The following is an 11,269-nucleotide window of genomic DNA, read 5'->3' as shown; positions in this document are numbered from 1 at the left end:
ATTAAAGCTGGTTTTATTCCTTGAGACTTACTAAGCATAAAAATGCTTACCCCGTTGCTTTGGCTCTCTGTTTTATAGATTACGCTCGATAGCAATCGGATTCGAAATCATTAAAGTCGAAGTCATCCACACTATCAACGCCTCTATTTTGGTATAAATTTTGGTTGAACTTTGAAATGGCATGTATAGGACTACCCTTGTTGGTTTAAATATCTTTGTGATGTATATGTGTACGGCCATGCGAAAATGGCTCGTAAAAGTGAAGTACGAACTCAGACTATTTGCGGTTTGTATATATATATATGGTGTCATGATGTGATTATGGATTTGTGATGGGAATGTTGGTCACATGATCAGCCATTGGTATGGTTAAAATGATCATATATGAACCTATGTATGGCAAGACTAGTTGGTTCATGGAGACTACAAAATAGGTAAGACCTACCTTAAAACAGATGCTGCCAGCTGCAGTGACGTGAATGTGAAAAATCACCAAAATTTGTAGGAATGGTATTAAATAGTGAATAAGCTATGTAAATGAACCTTGATGAGTCTATTTTCATATGGAAGAAACGAAATGGTCATAGGAGTTACATGTTAAGAGATATTAAAGCTATTGTGAGACAGGGCCAGAACGGTTTCTGGGTCCCCTGTCGCAACTTTAAAAATTTACTATAAATTATCCAGAAAGAATTAGGAGTCATGCCTTATATGTACAGATTCCATTTTGAGTCTAGTTTCATTAGAAATGAACGGCACCAGTATTAAAGCCCTTTACAGAGAGATATTCAAGTTATAACGCGTGAAGGTCAGAGCAGTCGATCCCTGTAACATGGGTGACTTTAACTAATAAACTGTACCAATTGGCCCGACCAAAAATTCTAGAAATAAATCCATGGATGGATATATGAGTCTAAATACAGGGAAAATTTACGAAACCAGTTTCCGAGTTTTGAAACTCGAGATATGATTTTTAAGGCGACGGTGACGCAGTTTTCCAGCCTGACTGGAAATGTCAAATTGGGGGGCAAAATATGTGAACTTGGCTTGTTAACCCCTCGTGTCCGACACCGGCGATGGTCTCGGGTTCAGGGTATTACAATTTTATTGGTATCAGAGCCACGGTTTAGTCGATTCTAGGACTACCGTGATGTGTTTGGGGTCTAGCTATACATGCCATTAAATGATGAATCGATAGTGTGGTGATTTCTGACAATTTGACTTTGTGTTTGTTTATAGCAATGGATCCCGATCCCACCGAGCAATAGCTGATGATGTGTAGAGTGTGGCGCCTGCTCCCGCACAAGGGACAGCGTGGCGGACTCTCAACCTATGGCCAGCAATCCGAATGATGAGGCTAGGCAAGCCTTTTATAGTGTGATGAGCGAATGGTTTAATCAATACATTCGAACTAACACTACTGTTCCACAACCTCCATTCCCGACAAATGCAACCCCAAGACCTACAATACCTCCGGTGATGACCAAATAAGGTCAAGTAAGCCCCAATCGATAGGATTCAAAACATGGGGCCACTGAATTTAAGGCTACGGATGATGATGATGCCGAGCGAGCTGAATTTTGGTTGGATAACACTATCCGGTGCTCGATGAGCTATCCTGCACACCGATGAGTGCTTAAAGTGTACCATCTCCTTGCTACGCGAGTCCGCCTACTATTGGTGGAGTACTCTGACTTCTATGGTGCCTAGAGAGCAAGTGACTTGGGAATTCTTTCAAACCGAGTTCCGAAAAAAGTATATTAGTCAGAGATTCATCGACCAAAAGCGAAGGGAATTCCTTAATCTTAAGCAAGGTTCTATGTCGATTACATCGACTACTGAACGAAAATTTGTGAGGCTTAGCGATGCAGCGCAAGAATGCATTTCGTCCGAAGCCATTATGTGTAAACGCTTCGAGGATGGGCTGAATGATGATATAAGGATGTTCGTTGGCATTCTTGAAATACGAGAGTTCGTAGTACTTGTTGAGCGAGCTTGTAAAGCCGAAGAGCTTAGAAAGGAGAAACAAAAGTTGATGTGGGAACCGGAGAATTCGAAAGAGGTCCTCGGAAAGTCTCTTCAACAGCATCGAAGAGATTTCGAGATGATGTGAGCCGGTCTAGAGGCGTTTGGGCTTTTCTAGACGAGGACGCGATCGACCCTGTGACCACACGAGTCACTTCGATCGCCGATGGTGGAAATGATCGCCGAGAGAGGCGGAGTGTCTACATTGTGGCAAATGGCATTCGGGAGCTGTTGGTTTCGTGATCGCCTCTGCTATAAGTGTGGATCGGCCGACCACTTTATGAAGGATTGCCCGAGGATGCTTGAGCAGAATGTAAGTCGAGTGGAAACCCGGTGTTGCCCTCGCTCGAGGTAGGCCACCTAGAAATATGGGCAATGTCGGTGGCGGTCGAGAGGATCTAGAGATGCTACCATCGATCCGAGGCTCGTGCCCTGCTAGGACTTATGCCATCACGCGCACGCGAGGATCTTGCCTCTCCGGATGTCATTACTGGTACTTTCACTCTTTTCAATACTAATGTGATTGCTTTGATGGACCCTGGTTCTACTCATTCTTATATATGTGAAACCTTAGCATCCGAGAAGACTTTGCCTATTGAGTCTCATCGAGTTTGTAATTCGGTGTCAAACCCTTGGGTCATTACGTGCTTGTCAACAAAGTGTGCAAGAAAAGTCCCCTAGTGTTCCGAGGTTCTTGTTTTCCGGCGGACTTGATGCTTTTGCCGTTCGATGAATTTGATGTTATTCTTGGTTTGGATTGGTTGACCATGCACGATGCGGTTGTAAATTGCAAAAGCAAGACTATCGATTTGAGGTGCGCGAATAATGAGATAATTCGGGTTGAGTCTACGGACTTAAAGGGTTGCCGGTGTAATATCGGCAATGTTGGCCCGAAAATATGTAAGAAAAGGGTGCGAAGCGTACCTTGCGACGTGCTTTCGATGACAAGGAATCGAAAAGAAACCCGAATCTGTGCCCGTGGTTTGTGAATACCGGATGTTTTCCACGAAGAATTGCGGGTTTACCACACTGTTCGGAAATAGAATTTGGCATCGAATTGGTACTGGTACCACTCCAATTTCGATAGCTCCGTATCGTGTGGCACCAACGGAATTAAAGGAGTTGAAAGCTCGATTGCAAGAATTGGAGGATAGAGGTTTTGCTCGCCGAGTTGTTCGCCTTGGGGTGCACCGGTGTTGTTTGTGAAAAGAAGGATGGAACCATGCGGTTTGTAGATCGACTATCGTCGACTTAATAAAGCGGCGATAAAGAACAAATATCCATTACCACGTATCGATGACTTGTTCGATCAACTGAAGGAGCCTCGGTGTTCTCGAAAATAGATTTGAGATCGGGCTATTATCAATTGCGAATCCGAGATTGGACGTACCCAAGACCGCCTTGAGCGAGGTATGGTCACTATGAGTTCCTAGTGATGCCGTTTGGGCTCACTAATGCCCCGTGGTATTTATGGATTTAATGAATCGGATCTTGGACCATATTTGGATCGATTCGTAGTCGTGTTCATTGATGACATCTTGGTCTATTCAAGAAATGAGACCGAACATCTGAACACCTACGGGTAGTGCTGCAAATTTTACGGATAAGCAATTATATGCTAAGTTCAAGCAAGTGTGAGTTCGGTTAAGAGAGGTTAGCTTCTTGGGTCATGTGGTATCTGCATCGGTATTCGAGTCGACCGAATAAAATTTTAGCCATACTTAATTGGAAGCCTCGAGAAATATTACCGAGGTTCGAGCTTTTTGGGGCTTGCGGTTATTACCGACGATTTGTAAAGGTTTCTCAACGATAGCCACGCCGATGACGAAGCTACTTCAAAAGGATGTTAAGTTCGAATGGACGGAGAAATGCCAAAAAAGTTTCGATCAACTGAAAACTTATTTGACTGAAGCCCCAATTCTAGTGCAACCCGAGTTTGGCAAAGAGTTTGTCATCTATAGCGACACCTCCCTACTTGGGTTAGGTTGTGTATTGATGCAAGAAGGTCGAGTTGTGGCCTATCGTCGAGGCAATTAAAGCCACATGAGAAAAATTATCCGACTCATGATCTCGAATTGGCGCCATCGTGTTCGCCTTAAAGATTTGGCGACATTACTTATTTGGTGAAAGGTGCCATGTGTACTCGGATCACAAAAGTCTCAAATATTTGATGACCCAAAGAGACTTAAATCTGCGACAAAGACGTTGGCTCGAGTGTTAAAGGATTACGAGCTGGTCATTGACTATCACCGGGAAAGGAGAATGTGGTTGCAGATGCCTTGAGTCAGTAAATCATTATTCGCTTCTGACGATGAGCGTGCACTTATGCATTCGATGCGATAGTGTGTTAGTAGCTGAATTGAAAGCCAAACCACTATTGATACATCAAATTCGAGAAGCTCGAGAAAGTCGACGACGAGTTGGCGCAAAAGCGGCTGAGTGTGTTCGAACAAGGACTCGGAATTTCAAATCGATGATGACGATTGTTTGAGGTTCGAAGTCGTCGTGTGTTCCAAAGAATTGAACTCATTTCGATAATTCTGAATGAAGCCCATTGTAGCTGAATGGCAATCCACCCGGGAGTCGAAGACGTACAATGATTTGAAACGCCGGTTTTGGTGGCATGGTATGAAGCGAGACATCTCCGACTTTGTTTGAGATGTTTAATATGTCAACAAGTGAAAGCAAAACATCAGGTGCCTTGAGATTACTTCATCCAATCACGATACCGAGTGGAAATGGGATCGAGTCACAATGGACTTTGTATCCGGACCGCCATTGTCGACAAGTAAGAAGGATGCGGTTTGGGTCGTGGTAGATAGATTGACTAAGTCGGCCCACTTTGTCCCCGACGACGGGATTTTCAATCGACAAATTAGCGAATTATGCGTTTCTCGATTGTGAGATTACGGGTGCCTATTTCCATCGTGTCGGATAGAGATCCGAGATTTACCTCGCGATTTTGGAAAAAGTTACAAGAAGCTTTGGGTACCAAGTTGCATTTTAGCACCGCCTTTCACCCCAAACCGATGGTCAATCCGGCGGATAATTCGGATACTTGAGGATATGTTGAGATGTTGCGTCCTCGAGTTTAGTGGTTCATGGGAGCGGTATTTGCCGTTGATTGAATTAAACACAACAACGACTTTCAATCGAGTATTAAGATGGCACCCTACGAGGCTTTGTACGGTCGTAAATGCCGTACACCATTGTTTTGGATTGAGCTTGGTGAAAGCAAGATTTTCGGGGTGGATTTGATTAGAGATGCTGAACAGAAATTGAAAGTAATCCGTGAAAGTCTGAAGATAGCCTCCGATCGTCAGAAGTCGTACGCGGATCTGAAGCGTAAGGATATCGAGTATCAGGTGGGTGATAAAGTGTTTCTCAAGGTATCGCATTGGAAAAAGATACTCAGATTCGGCCTAAGGGCAAGCTGAGCCCGAGGTTCATTGGGCCATATGAGATATCCGAAGCGAGTCGGTCCGATGGCATATCGTTTGATTTTGCCCCGAACTCAAAAAGGTTCACGATGTCTTTCATGTTTCGATGTTTCGACGCTATAGATCCGATCCATCTCACGTGATTAGTCCATCAGAAATTGAAATTCAAGCTAATATGAGTTATGAGGAAGAACTGATTCGTATCCTATCACGAGAAGTGAAAGAGTTGCGAAACAAGCGGGTTCCGCTAGTGAAAGTATTATGGCTCAAGCACGGGATAGAAGAAGCTACTTGGGCGACCGATAACTCTATGAAAGAGCGATATCCAAACCTATTTACCGATAAGATTTTCGGGGACGAAAATTTCTTAAGTGGGGGAGAGTTGTGACAGCCCAAAATTGACCCTAGTCGGAATGTGGTTTCGGGACCACAAAACCGAGGCATAAAAATAATTAAAAATTTATTTTGATGCTTATAATATGTGTGTGCTCATGTATGACATTTTATGATGATTGATTTAGTGTTATAAAGGTGAATTCCACAAGAAAGGACTTAGTAGTGAACTTTGAAAGTACGATAGGGAAATGTGTGATGACTAATTAAAGCATGCATGCAAAATAATGGACTTGCATGTCAAATTCCCCTTTTTACAAGTGATGGCCAGCCATGACAAAGAGATATGGGCTAAACATGTCATGAAACATGTTTTGTTGGGCATTAGGGAGAAATAATAAACAAATAAGCATGGGTAAGAAAAGAATGAAAAAAATGTGTGTGAGAGAGTAGCATTCCCCATTGCCGTGCAACCAAGAAGAGAAAACAAAAAATTTGTTCATCCTTGTTCTCTCCTTTTGGCCAAAAATACTAAGAGGAAGAAGAGATTTTTGCTTCATTTCCTTTGTTTAGAAGAGATCTAGAAGGATATTTGGCTAAACTTGCATCAAGATTGAGGTATGTATGAGGTTGTGTCATGAGATTCATGCATGTTTTAGTTGCCAACTTGATGTTCATGTTAGCCATGGTTCAAATCCTTGTTATGCCATGGAAGTGGTATTTGGTCAAGGTTGGTATTGTGATAAAGCTATTGCATGTTAAGTGTGAAGCTTGATGATGATGCATGCAATGATGGATTGTCTACTCTTGAAATTTCTTTGTAGCCATCTTGAGTAAGACTTTGAGTTTTCTTTTTGTTTAACCATGATTGAAGATAAAAGGGGCATGATTATGATGTATTCGGCCATGATGCATTCATGAGCATGGTTCATGCTTCTTGCATGTTAGTTAAAATTTGTGTTTTAGATGGCTATGGACACCTTGAAATTCGCCATGCTCATATATGTATTTATATGTTTGCACATGATGTTTTGGCTATGAAGTAAGTGATGAATATGTTTGTTTAAAGAAGAAGATGTTGAAGAATGCTTGTGAAATTGCAAGCACATTCGACCTAGCACACATATGAGTGCTTGATGCTATATTATAAGTTTTGAGCTACAACATGCAAAGCATTAACTAGTAAAATGCATGCTGTTTTTGTGTGGTATTAAGTGCATAATTGGCCTCAACATGGACATGTATATTCGGCCTTAGGTAGCCTATTGAAGGCCTTGGCTTTTCCTTGATGCCCGAATGAATTGTATTGAATTGCTTGATGTAGTATAAAATGTGCATGACCATTGTGTATTCAAGCTAAAGGGTGGCCATTTGACCATTTAAACTCCTTGTCATATTCGCCATAAGCTAGCACAATGAGGTTTTAATAAATTGAATTTGTTTGAATTAGCTCAAGAGCTTAGAGGACCACAATTGGACAAGGGAAGGAAAAAGTGATCGAATAGCCGTAAAAGCCGTTCGACAACATCCGAGGTAAGTCCTCAAGAAGTGACCTTAATTGAATTATGTGGAATGAAATATGTATGTATTGATTATTGATTTATGTGTGTATGAGTATTGAATGATACCGGGCTAAGTCCGAAGGCGATTATGCTAGTGATTATAATTGTGTTTGAGCCTTAGTAACTGAAAATGAAATATGTATGTCCAATGATTATTGATGTATGTGTGCATGAGAAATTGAATGATACCAGGCTAAGCCCCAAGACAATTATGCTGAAATTATATCCGGGTTAAGACCGAAGGCAATTGTGCTAGTGGCTACATCCGGGCTAAGACCGAAGGCATTCGTATGAGTCATTCTATCCGGGCTAAGACCGAAGGCATTCGTGCTGCGTGGTTATATCCGGTTGTATTCGAAGAAGCTTGGGCTGGAGGTGAGTGTTGGTTGCTGTAATAAATTCAATTAGTGCGCTCGAAAAGCCCAAAGAATAAGGTACGTTTATATGTGCATTGGAAAGTCGACATATTTGAGCAACATTCGCTCAATCGACTAACAATTTCAGCTATTGGAATGGTTGATACTTTGTGAAAGTATATAATGATGAAGTGTGAAGTAAGAATGATTATGAGAATGTGTATTAATGAAATGATGCATTTGGTTATGTGAATGTATTGCTTAAATTAAAGCTGGTTTTATTCCTTGAGACTTACTAAGCATAAAAATGCTTACCCGTTGCTTTGGCTCTCTGTTTTATAGATTACGCCGATAGCAATCGGATTCGGGATCATTAAAGTCAAGTCATCCACACTATCAACGCCTCTATTTTGGTATAAATTTTGGTTGAACTTTGAAATGGCATGTATAGGACTACCCTTGTTGGTTTAAATATCTGTGTGATGTATATGTGTACGGCCATGCGAAAATGGCTCGTAAAAGTGAAGTCTGAACTTAGACTATTTGCGGTTTGTATATATATATATGGTGCCATGATGTGATTATGGATTGGAGATGGCAATGTTGGTCACATGATCAGCCATTGGTATGGTTAAAATGATCATATATGAACCTATGTATGGCAAGACTAGTTGGTTCATGGAGACTACAAAATAGGTAAGACCTACCTTAAAAACAGATGCTGCCAGCTGCAGTGACGTGAATGTGAAAAATCACCAAAATTTGTAGGAATGGTATTAAATAGTGAATAAGCTATGTAAATGAACCTTGATGAGTCTATTTTCATATGGAAGAAACGAAATGGTCATAGGAGTTACATGTTAAGAGATATTAAAGCTATTGTGAGACAGGGCCAGAACGGTTTCTGGGTCCCCTGTTGCAACTTTAAAAATTTACTATAAATTATCCAGAAAGAATTAGGAGTCATGCCTTATATGTACAGATTCCATTTTGAGTCTAGTTTCATTAGAAATGAACAGAACCAGTATTAAAGCCCTGTACAGAGAGATATTCAAGTTATAACGCGCGAAGGTCAGAGCAGTCGATCCCTGTAACATGGGTGGCTTTAACTAATAAACTGTACCAATTGGCCCAACAAAAAATTCTAGAAATAAATCCATGGATGGATATATGAGTCTAAATACAGGGAAAATTTACGAAACCAGTTTCCGAGTTTTGAAACTCGAGATATGATTTTTAAGGCGATGGTGACGCAGTTTTCCAGCCTGACTGGAAATGTCAAATTGGGGGGCAAAATATGTGAACTTGGCTTGTTAACCCCTCGTGTCCGACACCGGCGATGGTCTCGAGTTCGGGGTGTTACAATCATGGCAAGATCAAAATTAAGCACTAGTTCAAAACATCTTTGATTACTTCTAAGTTTTAAATTAACAGTACATATGGAAACATAAAAAAAAAAAAATCATGGTCCTACGTTTCTTTGGGTGTAAATATAATCAGTATGAGCAATCAAGGACCTTTTAATCAGACATTCTTCACCATTCAAACCTCTGCACTCATCATCATCAGTGAAACTTGATTCCTGTAAAGAAGAACGAAGAACAAAGAATAAAGATGCAGCTGTAAAGAAAGATCTTGCCTCCAAAACAATAAAAAGCCAACAATATTAGTATTTTCCGGGCATAGAAAACTTACCGGTGAAGAAAATGGCATCCATCAGCTTGTTGCCGATTTGTGGTTGACAGTGGTCTGCTTTGTGCTGTGGATAGCAGAAGCAAAGCCAAGATCAAGAAGATGAAGCTTTTTGCCATTTTTATTTTCATTTTCCAGTTGAAAGAGATAATGGTAGGAGATAAGGGTTGCCTGCAACATTTATTTATACGAGGATAATGCAATTAAGGTTCCTTGAATGAGCATTGTAATTCTGAAAGCAAAAAGTCAAAAGGATGGGCAATAGCCAATACATATCCAGTTGGGGGCTTGTCAATGGGTTACCCTGTCCCCCAGGAAATTTCGCCATTGATGTACATCATTGAGAACTGTATTTTGATCATCTTTTCTCTTTCCTTCGAATGATGGTGCAAAATTGCCAACTCTGAGATGCAGAGCTAGCTGTACGTGTAAGACAAATACCCTACTCTCCGGCATTTGGTGCACAACTGTCAATTTATTGGGCCTATTGTAGCAACTAATCAACTATCTATAAATCACAAAAGAACTTTTAATTTGTAATTGTCTACGATAAATTTTATTTTATAGGTATATAAAACAATCTTTAATAATGTATGACACTAAATTATTAATTTTAAAAATTAAAATTATATAATTTCTTACTTAAAAATTTATATGATTTTCTTCCTATCACACAATATTAAAGAGAGAATGAGAATTAGAGAGTTTGAATCACTGTGTCAAATAAATATTGGACAAGTGTATGAACCACTGCTACAAGCAAAGCTTAACAAAATTATATAATTTTAATCATAAATCATCGTTTAGTTGAATAAATGAATTAATTATATATTCTTATTATAAATGTTTTATGCCTTTAAATTTTATTATAAACTAGTTTGCTTGATTATATATATCAACTAAAATATTATTTTATAAAATAATGAAAAATGCTTATAAGCTTATAAAACAAAAAATTACATTTAAAAAATAATACTGTATTACAATTTTTTAAAACTAATTTTTAATATGAAAAGCAATATTTTATGAATTAGTAACAAAAGTTTTATAAATTTGTACAAAAAACAATTACCATTTTTTTAGAAATAACGACATTGTATTAAGGATTTTATTAAATCAGAATTAAAATGAATTTAGAAATTTAATGGATTGAGATTTTAAAAGTTGATTGAAATTTGGGGTAATGAGAACTTTTTATAGATCAATTTTATAACATATTATTAGGGGTGAAGCTAGAAAAATTGTACAAACCAAAATGTCCCTGGCTCGTATTAATTTCCCGTACAAAGGCGATTTCGCGACACATCAGCTTTTGTGTCGTGAGATCGAGGGCAATATGCTCAGCTTTAGGGTGTTTTTAGGGGTATGTCGTGACGTCCTCAGGCTATGTCACGACATTGAAGGCAGTCTTGAACTTTTCTTATTCTGCTCCCTATGTTGCGATATCCCATGTTCTGTGTTGCAACCTAGTGACCAATATTGAGTTAATACGCCTTTTAATGGTCTCATGCACACTCACAAAGTATATTAGCTCACCCATAGGCCTCATTCGACCCTTAAGGTCAATAAAAGACTAAAATTACACATTTTATTAAACTAAACTAAACTTACTGAAATGTAATTAAAACGCAACTAAAATGCTTATGTTCAAGCTCCTAAAGTGCGAAAACTAGTTTAATCTGCTACATTGAATTACTATAGATGAAACTCCCCCACACTTACGTCACTTGTCCTCAAGCAACACAAATAAAAACAATAAATGGAAAGACATCCTTTGAGCAAGTATGGTACAAGTGTTAGCTTTGGAGCACATGAATAGACATTTCATATTCACATATAATCTTGGCATAAGATATAACTG

At 39.5% G+C, this 11,269-nt stretch overlaps 1 long non-coding RNA gene across 1 annotated transcript; it reads right to left on the bottom strand.

Annotated features, from left to right (window-relative positions):
* Nucleotides 1–8,842: 8,842 nt before the first annotated feature.
* Nucleotides 8,843–9,861, bottom strand: LOC128290085 (uncharacterized). Its single transcript, XR_008279727.1, has 2 exons — nucleotides 9,412–9,861; nucleotides 8,843–9,298 (listed from the first exon to the last, which is right to left on the bottom strand). It is a non-coding gene; the product is annotated as an uncharacterized LOC128290085 (long non-coding RNA).
* Nucleotides 9,862–11,269: the final 1,408 nt, after the last annotated feature.

This window comes from Gossypium arboreum, chromosome 3 (assembly GCF_025698485.1).
Source record: "Gossypium arboreum isolate Shixiya-1 chromosome 3, ASM2569848v2, whole genome shotgun sequence".
NCBI classification, from domain to species: domain Eukaryota; kingdom Viridiplantae; phylum Streptophyta; class Magnoliopsida; order Malvales; family Malvaceae; genus Gossypium; species Gossypium arboreum.
Note: the sequence above shows the minus strand (reverse complement) of the source record. Positions and strands in the feature narration are given on the sequence as shown.